At 43.1% G+C, this 21008-nt stretch overlaps 2 long non-coding RNA genes across 2 annotated transcripts in view; both read right to left on the bottom strand.

The window, feature by feature from the left end:
- LOC121137758 overlaps window positions 1-21008 on the bottom strand; it is a 316737-nt gene that overhangs the window by 259700 nt on the left and 36029 nt on the right. The gene's annotated exons all lie outside the window — the stretch shown is intronic.
- Window positions 7667-13114, bottom strand: LOC121137761. The gene is made up of 3 exons (XR_005875066.1): window positions 12986-13114; window positions 10977-11032; window positions 7667-7864 (listed from the first exon to the last, which is right to left on the bottom strand). It is a non-coding gene; the product is annotated as an uncharacterized LOC121137761 (long non-coding RNA).

Consider the following 21008-nt stretch of genomic DNA (forward strand, 5'->3'; position numbering starts at 1 on the left):
CTGAGTGCCATTATTTAATTTACATTTTTCTTTTACCTTTCTTGGTGCCTGGACTTTGGAGTGAGGGTTGTTATCCTGTCCTGAGATAAAGAGACGTTGTTTGGGCTCATATTTCCTCTAAAACTCTTAGATAAAAGGGGGGAATGGTCCATGGAAAGAGGATGGTATACAGGTTCATTAGGTCGGATGTAGACGTGAATATTTGAATGTTACCTCTGCCACTTACTTAGCAAGAAAACGCGGGGATGTTAACTTTCTGGTGCTTTACTTCAATGTTTTTGTAAGTTTTTTTTTTTTCCTGCAAGACATTCACAGTAACACCTGACTGGGTTGCTGTGGCAACTCAAGAAGGGATATAGGGAAATCATTTACGCAAAGCATGCTATAAGGCATGCTATATAGGAAGATGCGGGATATGGGTTATTTTCCTTTTCTAATTTCTAAGAGGACCTGACAGTTATGCATGTGAAATGGAATTGAATTTATGGTGACAACTAGATAAGATGGATTTGGAATAAAGTTATTTTTAAATGGGAGCTGTATTTGGTGCAGAGGAATAAACACAGGCTCTGGAGTTTGAGGTCACTTCAGTCAGAGAAAGTGCCTCTGAAATCCAGCTAGGAGCAAGGAGAGGAACAAAGAACTTCCTTGTGTAGTTCCAGATATTAAAGATAAATTGTTTTGCAGTAGGAATGCATTAGCCTTAACCCTAGAGCTACCATCGTCTTGAAGACATTCACCTGGTGTTCCCTGTCCCCAGCTGGGCAACTCCAATTCCTGCCGATCCTATGCCGGCTCCTGGAGTGCTGCTCACACACTCCTGGGTCTGCTTTTTTGCCTGCTTGTATACCCTACCTTTAAACACTTTGGACTGGAGTTTGAGTGAACTTCTTTTCTTTTCCTTTTTTGGTTTTTATGAGACAGGGTTTCTCTGTATTGTTTTGGAGGCTGTCGGTCCAGCCCGGCCTCGAACTCACAGAGATCCTCCTGCCTCTGCCTCCCGAGTGCTGGGATTAAAGGCGTGCGCCACCACCGCCCGGCGAACTTCTTTTCTTAATTTGGGTGACTATGGTCTCTTCATTTCCATCCTTTAAATCCATCCTAACTTGACCACTATGGTTCTTAGCTATTTTGTTAATAATTTGATGAACGTATTTTTTTTTCTTTTCTCATTTTGGTTTCCACTTGACTTGTTTTCTCAACCTCCCCACACTGGCACTTACTCAACTTAGTGCTATGCAAGGCATATGCACTAATTAACACCTTCATTTTTTCCCATCATCCTTTGTTCTGTAAGTATCCACAGGCACCAGGCCTCTGTTTCCAAGGAGCTTCCCAACACGTCAAAGTAACAGACAACAGACAATGATGGCCGACTATGAGTGCATCGAGGGGGGCAAACTTCACTGCATGGGCAGCAGAGGGGACATCATAGGTGATTACATTTTATCAGAGGTGTTATAGAGAGTGAGTCTTTGTTTGTAAAAGAAGATACAGCCAAGGCAGACGAACACTGGAAATAGGAAGCCTGAGTATCTCCTCATCAGGGACGTGTGAATAGTGCAGGTTTAGCTAGAGGAATGGTGAAGTAACGGAGAGTGTTTGGGAATGGTGGTCAGGCAACCACATCCAGGAAGGCCTGTGGCCACGCATTCCATCAAGCTTAGGTCATGATGTGATGAGATCAGAAGTCAAGAAAAAAAAAGCCACTCTAGTTGGAGAGGGGAGGATAGATGGGAGTGGAGAATGAAATGGAGATACAGGGGAAGCCCACTGAATGGTGTGGTTGATAATGTGCTGCAAGTTACAGTCTGCGGGTCAAGTAGATGACACCCTGAGCCAATGCTGGAGGAAGGGCAAGCAGGAGATGAAATGGAATTCAGGGTCAGGATGACTCTTCTTGAAAGTAGACAATAAATTCAGAACTGGAACGTTGACTATGGGAAAAATGCAATAGCTCGCTCACATGCAAGCTGACCGGGTAGAATGAAGACCTCTGAGTAAATCCATACACTTATAGCCAGTTAATGTTTTATAAAAGTTGTCAGAAACAACTTTTGGGGGGGGGAAAGAGCCCCTTCAACATATGATGCTGGGCAAACTGGATATCCACATACAGAAGAATAAAAGTAGATCTCATCCCTATACAAAAATGAGTTCAACACTGATTAAAGACCTCAGTGTAGACCTGAAACAGAATCTTCTAGAAGAAAATAAAGAGGAAGAAAAGGGAGATATAGTTAGTGGATTCCAGCAAATGACTCTGATAACTTGGGAAATCATCCTGAGAATTTACAAATGGGATTACGAGAAAAAAACTTAACACCAAAAAGGAAACAACCACCAAATCAAAAGAGAGCTATAGAATCGGAAAGATTCATGGCCAACTATATGTCAGGCAAGGAATTAATATCTAGAATATGTAAAGAACTGTAAAGATTAAACCCTAAATACCAAATCATCCAATTAGTAAATGGGTTTAGCTAAACGGGACATTCTCAGAGGAAGGATTACAAGTAGCTGACAAATATTTGAAAAAGTATTGGACATCCTTTACCCTCAGGGAAAAATGCTAGTGAAAACTGCTTTGAGATGCCATGTGACTCCAGGGACAGTCATCAAGAAAAGGGACAACAGCAACGCTGGGCAAGGATATAGGAAAAGTGGAACTGTCATACTTGTTGGGACAGCTGCTCCGGATATCAGCATGGAGGCTTCTTATAAAACAGCCCAGCTGTACTTCCAAACACACGCCTGCAGGTCTGAAAGGCAATACACCACAGAGGTATTTACATACCCATGTTTTCTGCCGCACCAGTCACAATCGCTAAAAAATAGAGCTAGCCTACATGTCCATCAAGAAATCCATGGATAGACACTGGAGAGAGATGGCTGTCTTTAGGAGCGCTGGAGGCTCTTCCAGAGGGCCTGGGTTTAATTATAGAAGTCCAGTTCCAGGGGATTCAGGGCCTTCTAGCCTCCAAATGTTCTAGGCATGCAAGTGTTCCTTAGACCTACATGTGAATTTTTTTTCAAAACTTAAAAAAAGAATGACTGGATAGAGAAAATGTATAAATACACACTAGAATTTTATTCAGTAATAAAGAAAAATGAAAGGATGGCATTTGAAGGAAAATGGATGAAACATGTTAAACAAGATAAGCCAGACTCAGAAAGACAAAGACTACTACATATTTTCTCTCATATGCAGAATACAGATTTAAATTTGTGTATGTAGAGGGAAGAGGTCTTTTAAAAACATAATAATTTATCGCTGGGTGTTGGCGGTGCACACATTTAATCCCAACACTCAGGAGGCAGAGGCAGGTGGATCTCTGTGAGTTCGAGACCAGCCTGGTCTACAAGAGCTAGTTGCAGGACAGCCTCCAAAGCCACAGAGAAACCCTGTCTTGAAAAACCAAATAACAATAATAATAATAATAATTTATCTTTATTTTATGTGCATTGGTATTTTGCCTGCATATATGTCTGTGTGAGAGTATCAGATCTTGGGAGTTACAGACGCCTGTTAGCTGTGATGTAGGTGCTAGGAATTGAACCTGGGTTCTCTGGAACAGCAGTTGGTACCCTTAACCACTGATCATCTCAAGAAAGGAAGGGGTCAAACGGGTAATGGAACGGAATATGAACTTTCTGGCCCAGCAGGTCCCTCTGCCCTTCTCAGCCCCAAAGAAACACACAGGTGCTGTATTAGTTATAAAGCTGTTGGCTGCTGTCTCGGGTTTCTTACTGGCTGGCTCTGTCTTATTAACGCACAACTATTAATCTATGTGTTTCCATGAGGTCTTATCTTACCCGGGGAAATATGGGACCTGAAGTTCCTTTGCCCACCACATGTTGACTGCTCAGCATCTCCCCAGAGAGAAAGAGGGATTTCCTGTTTGTCCCTGCTCATATCCTGATTCACTTCCTGTCTGGCCAATCAGCCAATCAATCATCAGTGTTTTATTCATCAACCAATAAGAGAAACATGTACACAGAAGAGCACTCCCCATCAATGGAACAGGTGTAGCTTGAAAGGAGAAGAGAGGGCAGTTTTGGTGGAGAAGGGAGGATCGGCCAGAGAGCCCAGGGATTAGGGAGGGCAGAGGTGAAGGGGGACAGAAAAAGAACAGAACATGATGGCATGTATGTATGGAAATAGTACCGTGGAAGCTGGTACTGCATATATTTACTAGAACATAATAAAAACCATTTCTCTCTGGAGTATTAGCTCTTTCTGCCTGTGGGAGATGCCATCTTCAGGATGTGCCTAGACATGGCCAGAATGCTAGAGTCCTTTTGGAGTGACTACCTTCATGATTATGTTCTACTTAGACGAAGATGAACACATCTGCTGACTGCCTTGCATTTTCATTACATGGGCTGGTACTTTGGTTTAGGATTTAGAAGCCACTGATCACAATGATAGATTAACATGCCTTCCCCGGTGCTCAGCTACACTTAACATTTGTGTCACAGAGCCAGAGCTTCAGTATGCCTGATGTATGTAGACACTGCCTGTTGCTTTATTCATTATTGGTCAAAATGGGCAGCACTATGGGAAATTACTGAAGAAAATAGAATGTTTTCCAAGAAACGCATGTGCATATTATCTCAAATGTTTTAACATCCGGCCATTCTTAGTGATTCCAAGTCAGCTATGCAGGTAGAAGTCAGTTATTTTATATATTAGAAAGCTAAATAGATCACCAACCACAACCTCACATACACACTGGAATCATATTAATTTGTGAATTAGTAATAATATCCATAACAACTAGGTGTGCAGAGTGCATCAAAGTATAGTTCACAAGATGCCTGTACCAGAATCACTTTAATGGGGGTCCATGAATATTTTTTAAAGGCTTAAAGCTAGGGATTCAGGACTCAGAGGTTAAGAGCGCTGACTTTGCTCTTCCAGAGGTCCTGAGTTCAATTCCCAGCAACCACATGGTGGCTCACAACCATCTGTAATGAGATCTGGGTGTCCTCTCTGACAATGCAGACATACATGTAGGCAGCACACTGTACACATAATATTTTTTTTAAAAAAGCTTGGAATTCATGGAATTTAAGTATATAGAGAAGGAGGGAGAAAATATGGTGAATTGCATCATCTGTCTTAAGACTGTTAGGAGAATCAGGGAAAAGAGAATTTAAAAAAGGATAAATTTTTTAAAAAGTATGTGTATGTGTGTATGCCTGCATGGGTTTATGTGTACCACGTGCATACAGATACCTGTGGAGGCCAGAGTTATATGTGTTTGTGAGATGTCTGATGTGTGTGTTGGACCCTTCTCCCATAGGGACTGCTGACCAACTTGTGATTAGGAGCAAGCATATCCTATTCCCCTCCTTCCAATTAGGCCTGAATGCAAGTTCCTGTTATCTGCCCATCCTTATTGCTGGAGGGCCCTGGGAACATGAGCTTCTGACCTTGATAGTTTTCCACCGTGCCTGCTGACTGGTATAAAATGCTCCCCTCTTGATACAATAAATGCCATTCTCCTTGCAGGAATGAGCCGCTGTCTTTTGTCTTCATCTCAATCCTCATGCCCTCACCGGAATCCTGGAGAAGTGTTGTAGCCGGAAATCGCTACACGTGTGTGCTGAAAGTTCTTTTTGTTTTGTTTTGTTTGTTTTTCCAGACAGGGTTTTCTCTGTATTTTTTTGGAGGCTGTCCTGAAACTCGCTCTGTAGACCAGGCTGGCCTCGAACTCACAGAGATGCGCCTACCTCTACCTCCCAAGTGCTGGGATTAAAGGCGTGTGCCACCAGCGCCTGGCTGTGTGTGCGCTGAAAGTTAAACCTGGGTCCCCTACAAAAGCAGTGAGCACACTTAAACACTGAGACATCTCCCCAGACTAAGAGAGGCTTTCTTATGCTGAGCCACTAGGGGTGAGGTTTTAATGATATCAAAATCAGACTAATGATGTGTGGCGTGTGTGTTGTGACTGAGTGGGGACACGGAGACACAATACCATCCTTCAAAAACTTGATCATAAGTGTGATCACTTGCTGTCATGCACCACTGACTTGCATGTGTGAAGTGAGTTTTGATGTTATGACGCCATTTGTGATGTTTTATTTAGGGTTTCTCCTGGGATGCTGTGTCTTGGAGTGATAGGTCTAGTATAGGGAGTTGAGTTACATGGAATTGGAAGTTCCATGGCTGGGCTCTCTTCCTACCCTTTAGAGCTGGATTAAACCATGCTGTATTAGTTCAGACATAGGGCATCTGGAGTCTTTCTTTTAAGATATTTTTGGGTTTGTTTGTTTGTTTGATTGGTTGGGTGGTGGTTTTTATTGGTTCATTTTCCAAGATGGGTTCTTTTTCTGCATAGCCCTGGCTATCCTAGAACTCACTTGTAGACAAGGCTGGCCTTGAACTCAGAGATTCACCTGCTTCTGTCTCTACTGGGATTATAGGTGTGCACCACCGCTGTCCAGCTAACTTGTGCGTTCTTGTAGTCTGCTTTTTGGAGAGATTAAAAAGTCTAACATGGTGTCAAAAGTCCAACAGTTATTTGTTCAGATTCTTAAGTGTACCTCTCATTTTAAAGAACCGACTGAAAAATTCAGCAATTGATTTTTTTTATTGTAGGTGTCTATAGGAGGTACTGTTGGGAAAGACAGAAGGGAGAAAGAAGAAGGTGTTTTTATCTTAACAATAAGCAAGGTCTTACTACCTCTACTGACCCTGGGAGATAACCAGTCCACTGGCCCTGATGTCTAATAGAAACATCTGAACAATGGTGCAATATGTACACTTAGATCTTTATGTCCAGGGGTTCCATTTATACTGAACATAAACAAATTTTTTCTCATCAATATTTTCTGAACAATGAAATGTGATAGTTATTTGCCTAATGCTTACATAGTGCTAGGTAGTAGAGGTGATCTTGAGATGGTCTCGAGTGTTTTGAAGGGTATGCATAGATTGTATGCAAAATCAACACTGTTTTATATAAGATTCTTGAGCATCTGCAGATGTTGGTTACCATGAGCAATCCTGGAATCCATCCCCCTCAAATACTAAAGGGGACAACAATGCATTTTTGTGGCAGAGGTTTGTGCAGAGCACCATGAGAGTTTAGAGGAGGTGTAAAGATATTTACCTCTGAGTGAGTTTGCAAACAGAGCTCCAACTGATAGTGTCTTCCTGTGATATTGCTAGGATGGTAAATACATTAATGCCCATACTATCCTGGTCTCTGGAGGCTTGTGGGTCTTGAAATGTGCCCTGTGAAAGATGCACATATGTCTTGGTCTGTTTCCTACTGCTGAGTTCTTTGTTAAGGAAGGATGTAGTGATTTATTATTTATAATTTATCAAGGCTTGACTGAGGATTCAGAAAAGCAAAGTCAGCCTCAAGTTATATAGTTCAGGCAGTAGTGGCTCACACCTTTAATCCCAGTAGCCAGAAGCTAGGAGCTGGTTGTACATACCTTTAATCCTAGGACTCAGGATTAAGAGAAAAACATGTGAGTCCAAGACCACCCAGATCTACACAAGGTTGAATCAGTCTAAAAGAGAATTATAGTTCACACCTTTAATCCCAGGGCTCCTGAGAGGTTTGTAAATAAATCAGTATCAGGATCCAGTAGAGGCATTGGTTCTCCAGACACACTGAGAGAGGCAGCAGTTTGAGGCGTGGTGAAGAGCTCATGCGTGGATCAGCCCTTTCAGCCTGAGCTAGAGGCAAGAGCTAGTGACTGACTGCTTTGCTTTCCCAATCTTCAGCTTGAACCCCAATATCAGTCTCTGGGTCATTTATTTTTCACGTTGAAAAAGGAGGTTTAATTTGGCTTCCAGACATGGAGGCACCTCCAGGTGCCAGCACCAACAAAGAGCCTTATGCTGTTTTGGTAGGGGTTGAGAAGAGGAAGAACACAAGTTAGAGCCTTTGTGAAAAGCAAGAAAGGCATTAATCTGTGCAGAAGCCTGTGTCTTCATGAGTCAAACATCTCTTAGGCCCCAGCTCCTATACTGCCGCACTGATTAAGGATCTTAAGTACAGGGATTCTATCCTGTATTTTCATATTCATAGTGTTGGAAAAGAATCACGTAGCAAGTGAGCCAGTGAATGCTTGTTGAATGAATAACAGCTATGACAAATAGTATATATTAGGATACGTAAAATATTACAACACAAAGACGAGTAGCCTCCTTTGATACTTTTATATACACAAGAGCTTCATGAACATTTCCAACAGTTACAGGAAAACAAAGACCAAGGAGGCAGTCTGCTCCTTTACATAATGGTCTTCTTGGGTGTATTTAGTTCCCCAGGGTACCTCATCCGGCCTTAGCTGGCACCTCTGCCTGAGTTCCTCTAAAACTTCTCTTGAGCATAGATTTTGCTGTTGGCAGCTGACTCCTCCCATGACACACCTCTGGCTCAAACACACGCGTGCGTGCGTGTGTCTGAGGGTGCCTAGCTGCTAGAGTAGTGTTGACTCTGAAAGCCTGACTCATGTCCTCCCAGCTCTGCTGCTTCCTGAAGTACCTGAGGGATTGCTTGTCCTCAGGAGCTTCGCTTTCTCCCAACAGTGGAGCAAACCTTTGTTATCTGTCGCTGAGCCAGCTTTGAAGCACTGAGAGGAACAGGAGAATTGGAAGTCCTAGCTACACTTAGGCCTGGAGTGAGGCTGGGTGCAGACGTGGATATTCTTTGTAACTCTAGACAAACACAGAAACGGCACAGGAAGGAATGCTAGGACGTGAATACGTAATCATCGACTTAAGAGCAACCGTTCTGACTACAAGGTAAAAGCTTTCCCGGCTTAGGTCCTGCCTTCCTTCCCAGTCTTCCTGTGAGGCTGTCTTTTCTCTGACTCTACATGCTCTCTGCTCTGGCTACCTGCTTGCAAAACCATGAGCACCACGCAACAGTTACATTCCTTGATCTTCTGAGGCACTAATGCTGCTCCCAGAACCGTCCTCCCTGCCTTTTTCTGTTTGCCTGGTTCCTTGTTATTTTGCAGGATGAAGTTATGTGTATTTCATCTCTGAAACCTTTTCTGATTTCCTTAAATTTCCTTATGACTAAGACGTGTGATCAGCCGGGCAGTGGTGGCACACACCTTTAATCCCAGCATTTAGGAGGCAGAGGCAGGTGGATCTCTGTGAGTTCAGGCCAGCCTGGTCTACAGAGTGAGTTCCAGGACAGGGTCCAAAGATACACAGAGAAACCCTGTCTCAAAAAACAAACAAAACAAAACAAAACAAAAATAACAATGACAAAAGATATATGACCAACGGAGCGATGCCTTATTAAGGAGGGGGAAGAGAAATCAATACAGAAGAAAGAGGGAGGATAGTAATAACAGTAAATGGGCTTGAAAAAGTCCTAAGGAATTATGCTGTTAACTGTTTACCTAAAATGCCTAGAAATCATGTAAGTTAGTGTATATATATATATATTTATGTAAAATGGCATACACACGGTTTAGTAAAATTTTCTCATCTCAGCTGACAGTGTTCCTCCATGAGCCATAGACTATGTGTGTTGGTTTGAATAGGTATGGACCCCATAGACTCCTGTGTTTATGTGCCTGGCCCTTAGGGGGTGGCACTATTAGGAGATGTGGCCTTGTTGGAGGAAGTGTGTCACTGTGAGGATGGGCTTTGAGGTCTCATATGCTCAAGCTGTGCCCAGTGTGACATGTAGTCTCCTTCTGCCTGCAGATCAAAATGTAGAACCCTTAGCTTCTTCTCTAACACCATATCTGCCTATGTGTTGCCCTGCTTCCCGCCATGATCATAATGGACTAAACCTCTGAAACTGTCAGCCAGCCCCAGTTAAATGTTTTCCTTTATAAGAGTTGGTAGGGTCAGCTTGGTAGTGGTGATGCATGTCTTTAATCCCATCACTCAGGAGGCAGAGGCACAGAAAACTCTGAGCTCGAGAACAGCCTGGTCTACAGAGTGAGTTCCAGGACAGCCAGGCATATACATAGAAACCCTATGCCATAAAAAAAGACAAAAAAAGGAAAGGAAAGAAAATAAGAGGACATGGTCATGGTATCTCTTCACAGCAATAGAAACCGTAAGACACTGGCTAACAAAAATCTCTCTTTTGAGTTGTTGGTCTGGGATGTCCAAGAGACTCCTCAAATATTGCAGGTCATCTTTATTGCCCTTAATATCCCTCCTACCCCCCCCCCACGGGTGTAAAGTAAGCTACTAATACTGAAGGCACCACACATTTCAGATCTAGGGCCCAGAGTACCAGAACTGGAACTGATCTAAATGCCTCCTCCTAGAGTTTTCATGGTATCAGAGACCTCATACAAGCTTCCAAAGGAAGGAAGCAACCAACGGTCCTACCTAGATATAGTGCCCAAAAGCCACAATGACAGCATGCCATGATAATTCAAGGGTGTAACCAACAACTCTCTAACTGGGTCTTAAGACCCACTCAACAAGAGTGAAATCATGCCTGGCCCTGGAAGCCTAACCAGCTACCCAAGGCTTCTCAGGTTTGTGTCTTCAAGGAGGATTTATAACCTCTGTCTAACTAAAGCAGCATAATCCCTATCTGCATTCTAAATATTTATCCTTATACCCACAGAGAAGTACAGTTCTCACTCCCGAATCAGGGGAACTTCTCGTAACACTTAGAGCACACATGGTAAGGATATTCAATAAAGACAACAGTACTTAGCCTCGAATCTCTGAGAGAAAGTCCACGTCTAACCACGTTCAAGGCTGAAGACTACAGAAATCCTGACCAGAAGTGAGTCCTGGGAATTAGTGATGTTGAGGGGGAAAACATGATGAATCTTGACTGACATCTAGCCTTGAGATAGTGTTTCTATTTTTCCAAGACAGAGGGTTGTAAAGATTGTATCTTGACGACAAATTAGGGGAGGTACTAAAGAAACAGCAAGACTAGTACTAGGAAATCCACGACACTCATTTTGAGTCTGAATAGGAAAACAGAATTCAGTAGGAAAGTTGTAATTACCTTCCAGAGATGTGTTGCAAGAATAGCCAACCCTCTGCATCTTCAGGTTTATTTGTCTGTAATGAAGAAACAGAGATTGCTTTGCCTGACATTTCCAGAAAGACATAGTGTAATAAGTATTTGCAAGATAGGAGGGGTGGCACACACTTTTAATCCCAGTACTCAGGAGGTACAAGTGGGCAAATATCTGTGAGTTCAACGTCAGCCTTATCTACACAGTGAGACCCTATCTTAAAAAACAGACTATACCTCCTTGATAATTTGCATTTTACGAATTATAATGCATTTGCGTTTCATTTAACATCACAGGTAATCCGAAGATGATTTAAAGTACACGAAAGGATGTCTTCAGGTTGTATGTAATTAACTAAAGTAGTGCTGTTTTATATAAAGGATTTTAGTCTATGAGGAATTTGGCATCCAGAGGCTCCTGGAATTGATCTCCCCTGGGGACCATCACATGTGTTGTGAACTCACAGTTTCTATTCTTATTTTCCCTATTTTCTTATCTCTTCATAATTTTATCATATGTATATGTAGCTTTGCATACATGTTTATGAGTCATATTCTATTGTGTAGGAGGACATACATATGGAGATGTTGATAGTAACTTAAATTGGTAGAAGGGGAAGGGGAGGGCCCCAGCAGTTTTTATTGTGGAAGTATAAAGCCAAAGGCTATTTTTATACACATATCTCTTTTCCTCCTACTTGGGATAAGCTAGAAGCCTGTCTTTTGAATAAGTTGGGCTCCCTTTCTGTTCCCTCTTTTTGTGGTGTATATAACATAGAACACAGGCTGTTAATTAGATGCTATTTATTTCGCAAATGGAAACAATCTTGGTTTCTGTTCCTACTGCTCTAACCCTGCCTGGCCTTTCTACCAAAGCAAAATTGCTAGCCTATCCCTTATCCCTAGTGCCTGGTGTCTACGCCTGGAGGGTCCTCCTTCTCTGTCACAGCCCCCAGGGATTGCACCTAGTACAAAAGACCTCTTTTGCACCGTAATTCCTGCTCCTCCACTCTTTCCAAAACACACTAGGTTCTTCTACTGCTCCTGAGACTGGGCCCAGAATACCCTGTGCCCTCAGGCCTCTTTGCTCCTTGCTCTCTCCTGTGAGAGTAAATATGTGGAAAGAGGACTGTCACAGGCATCTGTGTCAATGGTGACGATTGTCACAGCACAGAGGAATGAGAGAAGAGCCCGAGACTGAAGACCAGAAAGGATGATGCCATTTTCTTCAGGAGAAACATTCTCCCTTACGATATAATTACTCTTGCCTTGGTGGCTCTCTCAGAGAGAGAGAATTCCAAAGATGCTGATGGAAACCAACTATTAAAAGGCAAATTAAATAACCACAGAGTTAAGGCAAGTTCAGTTCTGGTTGTCTAGAGATGATCAAACAGTCCAAAGAAGGTATGATCTTTAAGATGATATTTCTAGGTTTAGAAAGTGACCAACTGGGGCTATTCTCTTCCGGTTTCCACAACTCCTGCAGATAAAGGAACATATATTTCTGACTGTGGGCATTGCCGGTCCCATTACTACGCATAACTTGGTGCTAGGATGCTTATTGCTGTAGGATACACAATAGATCATTATCACAGGGTCCTTGCCTTAAAAGAACTTGGAACATTTAAACGGAAGTGTCGAAACAGTCTAAAGCAACCCCTGATAAGCCCAAGCAGGGCAAAAACTTTAAAAGCCGCAGAACATCTGCGGGAAGTATGATCGGTGTGGGCTGGGATGGCAAGGAACGGCTTTATTAGAGGTCCCGGGGCTGTGCCGGGTGGAAAGTGTGGGTGCATGTGGGGGTTGTGTTTCCACTGCTTACATTTCCAGGAGCACTCCAGCCGCTCCTCCTCGGTACAGGGTCCCACCCCGCCTCCCGGAGCCCTGACCTGTGAGGGCAGCGACTGGGAAACCAGGGCTCAGAACCCTGGGGTTACAGCAAACGCGAAGCGTCCACGTTAATTCAGGCACGAACCGGGGTGGTAGAAAGCATTTACCTGGTACAGTCTTCACTCTCCGGGCCCAAGTCAACCCCCGTAAGGACATGTTGACCCACTGTGTTTCCGTGCGGGACTCACTGGGACGTACACAGAAAGACGTTCTGCATTACCACCTTCTGACGGAAACGTGGGTTCTGTTCTTGGTGGAAGCTATAGCACCCCCTCGTGGAAGTACTTGCTTCAGAGCGCAAACTGTTTCCTTCGTAGCCCCCTGGAAGTTGCTTGTGGAATGTTCAGGAGAATGTTCTGTGCTTTTAGGACATGCTGTCATCAACAAAAGTCTGAGAAGTGCTTTGAGCTTGCAACTGTTGACTTGGAAATGCAGACTGATTTGTATCCTTTCATGAAGAGCTCCCTCGTTTATTTTTCAGCTGAACAATGGTTCGTTGAACGGGTGTAACACGAAGTACTTACCCAGTCTCCTGTTGATGCTGTCTCCGACAGTGTGATACACAAATAGCGCTTTAGTGAGTATCCTGCACATCTGTTAGTCTACCTCCAAGATACGCTCCTCGAGGTGGAATGTCTACGCCAAATCACGTATACTTTTGGAATTGCGGGAGACATGGGAAGACTATTTCTGTGTAGTTTTAGAACAAGTTTTAGCAATGTATGATGCTCCAGAAGCCATCATTGACTCTGTGTGTGTGTGTGTGTGTGTGTGTGTGTATGCGTGCACGTTTGTGAGTGTGTGCACATGTATGTTTAGGTGCATATGCATGGGTGTTCATATTCATGTGGCCAGAAGTTGACACCATGTGTCTGCAATTACTGCCGACTTACTTTGTGAGACAAGGGCTCTCACTGAGCGTGGAGCTCACCAATTCAGCTAGATATTAAGCACTAAGGCCCCACTAATCTCTTAGTTCAGTTACTGGGGTTACAGGAGTCTGCTTTGGTGATCCACTTTCTTATGGGACTTTAGGGGATCTTACCCAGGTTTTCCTTATTGCTACGAGCCATCTCCCCAGTCCACTAAGTGTACTTAAAAAAAAACAAACAAAGCAAGATCTTCATTTCTTTGCTGATGTGATAGATGAAATATATAAATCAATAAATCAATGCAATTTGCTGTTTTGGATTTTACAGTGTCCCTCTTATAAATCTGCTTGTGTGAACTCACCTTGTTCACGAGGCCTGGCTACCCCAGTCAAGTCTCTTTCTCCAAGGGTAATTTGGGATATTGCCAGCTGGTGATTTATGAACTTAGCTTCTAAAATTAGCCTTCAAAGTGGACTGGCAGGTCAGTGGTGGTGCACTGATTTAATTCCAGCATTCGGGAGGCAGAGGCAGGCAGATTTCTGTGAGTTAGATGCCATCCTGGTCTACAGAATTAGTTTCAGGCCAGCCAAGGCTACACAGAGAAATCTTGCCTCAACAAAACAAAACAACAGTGGATTGAATTTCAAATCTAATTCCAACACATCCACTGATGTTGTTTCTCTGTTTATTTCCAGTCTTGGGTTTACCATGAGTATGAGATACAGATGCTTCTCTCTCTTACATTTCCTGAGCTATGTTTGTTTCATTTGTTTTTCCCCCATAATTAAAAAACTGGATTCTTTGTGAATTCCCCACCATGCACCCCAATCTCACTCATTTCCCAGTCCTTCCTTATCTGCCCACTGCTCTTTTAACTTCTCCCAAAAATCAAATTAAAAAAAATCAAAAGCAAACCATCTCTCTGTGGAAGCTGCAGTATATATATATCACAGTGCGTCACACAGCATATTCTTTTGTGCAAAAGGTTTTACTTATAAGTGTTCTTTGCAGTGGGCTATCGGTCTGGTTGGAGGCATCTGGCTTCTGCTATATCATCACTGCTGGACCCTCACAGAGACTCTTCTCAGACATCCTGCTGTCGCCCTGAGTCATGGAGGTCCTGCTGCTTTGGTTCTGCAGGACCAGCCTCTTCCTGTGCTCTAGGAGCTCATAGGTGGGGTAGATGTTTGGGCGAACTGAACTAATTTTGATTAGCAAATTCCCATTCTTTTTTTTTATATTTTATTTTCCAGTTTAAATTTAGATAAGAAACGAGGTTGCTTCACAAGTCAGTTCCATGTCCCTCTCCCATTCCCTCCCCTCCTCCCATGCCCTCCCCCCACCCCCCCCGTTATCCCCTCATTCCCCCAGGGAGGGTGAGGCCCTCCATGGGGGTGTCCATAGTCTGTCATTTCATATAGGGCAGGGCCTAGACCCTTCCCTAAGAGTTCAGGGTGAGAGTGCACCTCACATTGTTCTATGGGAGTCCAAAGTCCATGTGTATACTTGGGATGGGTACTGATCTGCTGCCCAAGGCTCAATAGATTCCCTAGGCCTCCTCACTGACACCCACATTCAGGGGGTCTTGATCAGTCCCATGCCGGATTCCCAGGCTGATGCCTGGGATTCAAGAGTTAACCTTTGTCTGGTCAGCTGTTTCTGGGGGTTAAACCAGCCCAGTCTTAATCCCTTTGATCATCAGTCCTCCCTCTCTGTTACTGGCTTTCTTGAGTTCAGCTCAGTACTTAACCAAGGGAGTCTGCCTCTTCTTCGATCAGCCACTAAATGAAGTTTCTGTTTCCCAGACTCTCTGGCCATAGGAGTGTAGGCTGGCACTCCCCAGATCTATGTCTAAAATCCATATATGAGAGAGTACATGCCATGTTTCTCTTTTTGTGACTGGGTTACCTCACTCAGGATGGTTTCTTCTAGTGTCATCCATTTGCCTGCGAATCTCATGATTCCATTATTTTTTCTGCTGAATAGTACTCCATTGTGTAGATGTACCACATTTTCTCTAGAGCAAATTCCCATTCTTATTAATGACGTTGCCACAGAGGCCGAGGACTCAGCTCCTCAGCAGCTAAGTAGTACGATATGTGCCTAGCATGCTTTAAGTCCAGGGTTCCATCCCCATCATCGACATCCAAAGTCGCCATTTATAATGTAAGTGCCAAGCCTGTCACTGTCTTTTCAGTTTTTAGCGTCTCGTGTCCTAACTAAAGAAGGATTTTATGCCCAGATGAACACATCCAGATGTAGAATAGTATCCTTCTTCTCTCTATGCTTGTTTCTCTCAGTGCACCATGGGTACTTTCCAGGGTAAGCTAGAAAGGTCGGGTCTTGTTTTGATTATGCCCTTACAGACATTTGCATGGCTAACCAATGACTGATGACATAGTTCTTTATTTGATCAGCACTCTATTGGTAGAACCTAGCGTGTTTTTTGTTTTTGTTTTTTGCTTCTTTCCTCTTTTTGATAATGACCTCCCTGCATCCGGGAAGCCACAGGTTTCAGAAGAGGTGAAGGTTAAAAATAGGTGAAACTATCTGGGGGGACCCCAGCCTTGATTGCTCCCCACCCTCCCCTGGTTTCTAGGACTCTTATCAAAACAGGTCCTCAAGACCTGCTGCTTCAGAGCCTGCTGTTGGGAGCCCAGCACAAATGTGTAGATATAATGCCACTTAATGTTGTCTGTGATTGTGAGGCAAACGCTTTTCTTGCTGGAGAATTTCTGACCCTCTGAAGGCCCAGGGAGATAATTGTGAGGCTTATAATACAATGCTGCGTGGTTACTGGCTTCAAAAACAAAAAAAAGGGGGGGGGGCAAAGCCAGCTATGACTTTGTCAGCGCTACTGACACAGTTCATCAAGTAATCGCCATCGTGTATGTGCAAGCATTTCAGGTTCTGTCAGCCATGGGGATGGTTGACGAGCCAAGACACAGAGCACTGGATGTAAGGTTGATAACTTTATGTATACGATATTTAGTAAAAATGTTTCAATTTTTGTTTGTTTTAATCTATTACCTTAAAATAAATCTTATTTTATATACCACTTGACCTTCCCGGTCCCTCATATCTCTCATATTCTCCTTCCCCCTCCCCACTGACACAGAAAATTGTATGAGTTTATCATATGCAGGGTGATTAATATATATATGTATTACATATGCATATTGTGGGATGGCTAAGTTGAGCTGTTTAGCATTTGAATTACCTCACGTAGGTTTAACCACTCTGTAGTAAGTACTCTCTACCTACTCTCTTTGGATTTTAAAGATGCAATTGTTGCTTCCAACTGTCGCCACCATGTTGTACAATGGGTCATGAGGATAACCCTCCTGTTTCTTAGCATTGACAGAGAATGATTCCACAACTGTAGACTGTCAAGCAGCATTGGGTGTAGGGTTTGTAGGTTTGAAGAATCAGGCTACTTCAGATTCATCCTCGGGTCATGTCACATGCTTGCTCTGTGACTATAGAAAAGGTTTCCACATTCTCCCTGCTTCTGTCTTCTTTTCTAAAACGAATGTGGTGAAATGTAGTAAGTAGACTTAGAGTTATCAGAAAATTAAAGTACTTATTATTTTTTGATTTTATGTGCATTTGTGTATAGCTGAGTGTCTGTGTCTGTGCACCAAGGTTGCGCCAGAGCCTGTGAAGGTCAGAAGACGGTGTCAGATCCTATGGAACTAGAGTTAAAGGCGGGTGAGCCACATGTGGGTGCTGGGAACTGAGCATAGGTCCTCTGGAAGAGCAGCAAGCCCTTGTAATGACAGAGCCATCTCTCCAGTCCCAGCGAGTTTATAAAAGGATGGCAATATGTGTACCTCAATGTGATACGTGGGGCTTAGTTAGCTCTTAATTAATGCCACTTATTATTTTTATATGACAGCCCGACATAATTTTAAAATCCTTTCCCTGACATACACCTAAAGGGAAGGAAATTCACTCATCACGTCATAAAGGCACTTGGCTCTCAGATTCATCGCACCCTGTTTATAGTAGGAAAGACGCGGGAATAATATAAATAACCATCAATGGGCAAATGAATAAAAATTGGATCCACGTTTACAATGGAATATTACATAGCATTAAAACAATGAGGGGACCCTACCCCTTTCTACAATACAAATGAGTCTAGAATATCTTAAAGCACATAAAGTAAAAAACTAATATTTCTTAAAGTAATATACAAGAATACACACACACACACACACACACACACACACTGTGTGTCTCAGTGGTATGATCTGAAGAGTAAAGACAAATTTAATATGTAGAGACAGAGACTAAAACGGTGGTAGTCAGGGTCAAGGTGGGGGAGGGAAGAGGGCGACCTGAGCCAAAGGAATCAAGCAGCACATCCGTAGGGTGAATTGATGGACAGCGGGACTATCGCCAACGATGTCGTATAACGGACATTTCTTGAAATAAAGTCATAGCCTTGTGCTAGGTAATGGGCGTGTAAGTTGGCTCCACCATAGTAACCCTTTTAATATTAATGTGTATCTTTTTTTTCTTTTTTTGGTTTTACGAGACAGGGTTTCTCTGTTTTGGAGGCTGTCGGTCCAGCCTGGCCTCGAACTCACAGAGATCCGCCTGCCTCTGCCTCCCGAGTGCTGGGATTAAAGGCGTGCGCCACCAACACCCGGCTTAATGTGTATCTTAACTAAGCTATATACCCTAAATATGCAGACAGAAACAGAAACCTGGAATTAATTTTTTTTAAAGAAAGCAGACATAAGAATGAACCACAGCTCTTCAAAGTGTAACAAGAAATCAAGGGTTCTAAGTCCTTTTCCTGTTAGGTTGGAGACACACTACTTCTCCCTTCTTCATCTGCGGACTCCAACACGCAGGACCATGCTCTACACTCAAGCACTGACAGCCTCGATGCAGGTTGTCTGCACGCCACAAATGCTGCAGGTGCCCATGTCAGGTTTCGGGCGAGCCCTCTCCTGTACACATCCTCACCCCATCCTTGGTAGTAGTTATTGTCCCCACCCTCGCAGCAGCTTTTAGGGGCAACACCTTAGTACTTCTCCCCAAGTCACTCTCTCCTAGCCTTCCCAAACTACAGATTTAGCCATTGGCACAGTCTTAGGGACACGTCATCAGATTCGTGTGTGCCCTGCAAATCTTTAGACAGCAAGGGATGAGTTTCTGCCCTAATTTGTTTCATTTCTGCTTTGTGATGTTAGATTAATGGCACGATCTCAATTATCAATGTCCTACCATATAAGACCACGCTAAACAGCAAACCTAATGAGCAGTAACTTATCTAATCTTGCAGGAATGAAAGGAATCAATGTTACACTTAGGCTAGAGATAATGCGTGGTAGGCTAGGCATGCTCCATTTACTTGTTCATTTAATCACACATGCGCTTTAAAGTAATGTTTGCATTCTTTGAGAATTTCATATAATGAGATAGATCTGCCTCCTGCTCTCCTAAGTCCTCTCAGATTCACCCTCACAGAATTTTGAGTTTTCTTCCATCTCTTTCACCCTTCCTTTTCCTCCTCCTCTCTTTTGAAAACCCAGAGAACTCTTTTTTTTAAAAAATTAGCCATAGACACTTTTGTTTCTATCATCGTATAAAAGAAATATTTCTTACATTTGCACTAAGGAATAGTGTGCTGAAATGAAAAACCAATCAGGCAGCAAAACCCAAATCTCCCACATTTCTTCTCAAATACTGGACTCTAGGCTAGTTTCTTGATCTGCAAAATTAGCAAGGTTGGACTAGGTTCAAAATACAGATGCTCACGAGGGCCAAGCAGACCGCACACTGACAATTGGGCAGAGATAGGTCTTGGCAAAGTCAATAGTGTATCAGAGTTCAATTTGTCTCTCTCGACCACTTCTTAGGTGTGGTTGGCTTACCCGAGATCATGCCTTTAAAGAGAACTGATTCTTCCTCTTCGAGCAGCTGCCAAATGCCAGTATCTCCTCAGTTAGTGGTGGGATTTCATGCCCACCTACTCCCCACCGTGCTGGAATTTTGTCTGGCTTGAGCTTGCTCAGGTCTTCTGTATAATGTCACAATGTTTTGAGTCCCTATTTTCAGTTGCCCCATTTTGCTGGAAGACACTGTTTCCTGGAAGCTGTCTATGAGGTCTATTCTTACAGTCTTCCCTGAGATCCCCGAGCTTTGGGAGGAAGAGTGTGACAGGTATGTTTCACTGGAGGCTGAGCAATGCAGTCACTTATTCTGTGAGAATTTAGTCGGTGGGTTTTAAGTGTCTATTAGGAACAGGGCAGTTGGCAGCCATTCAGAATATGGGTATGCATAGATCATCTGCAGAAGTTTTATGCAGAGTTCATCTAAGACTAGAGTGCCTGGTCTTGAATTATGTTGCCTGCTGTAAAATACTGTGACTTTAGATAAATTGTTTCCTCAGTACTTTTTTGTAAGGATAGTATTGGTACCAATTCTAGGTATTTGATAACAAGCACCATGGTAAACATTTCATTCAGTGTTTACCACAGAGAAAAATCTCAATTATGACCAACCATAATTTATTTTTTTGTACTATATCATACAGTTTGAAGAATTTATGGACAGCAGATTTTATAAGAAAGCTCAGCACTGAAAAATTTAGATATTAGGTCAATAGATAGAAGGTTCTTTATTCCTGTTTTTTATTGTTTACATGCATGTATTTGTGTGTGCATGTGTGTGTGTTATGGATGCATGTGTAGATGCTTGAATGTGAATGGATGCGTATGTACACATGTATGTAGAGGTCAGAAGTGAGCACTGGGTGTCTTTCTCTATTGCTATCCAACTTACATGTTGGCGCAAGGTCTCTCACCTGAATTCAGAGCTCACTGATTTGGTTGGCTTAGCCAGGCATCTTGCAGGAAGGATCCACAGTTTCCACCTCCTTGAGTGCTGGGATAATGGGAGTGTTGCCATCCCCCCCTGACTTTAGATTGAACCAAGTGACCGACTGACCGACCGACCAATCAGCCAACCAACCCAACCAACCAACCAACCAACCAACCAACCAACCAACCAACAAACCAAACAAAAACACCGGTGCTGGGTGTGTGAACATCATCTCTCACATGTATGTGGCAAACAGTTTATCAGCTGAGGCAGCTGGCAAACTCTACTCGAGGCTTTTGAAGGGTTTTCACTACATGCTGGTTATGTCTCAATGCTGGAAGAAACCAATGAGCTAACTTTTTTTTTTGTCTTCCTCTCTGTGGATATCTGCACATGAATAAGGAATGTATTGTGAATC

This window comes from Mesocricetus auratus, unplaced genomic scaffold (assembly GCF_017639785.1).
Source record: "Mesocricetus auratus isolate SY011 unplaced genomic scaffold, BCM_Maur_2.0 Super-Scaffold_100694, whole genome shotgun sequence".
NCBI classification, from domain to species: Eukaryota; Metazoa; Chordata; class Mammalia; order Rodentia; family Cricetidae; genus Mesocricetus; species Mesocricetus auratus.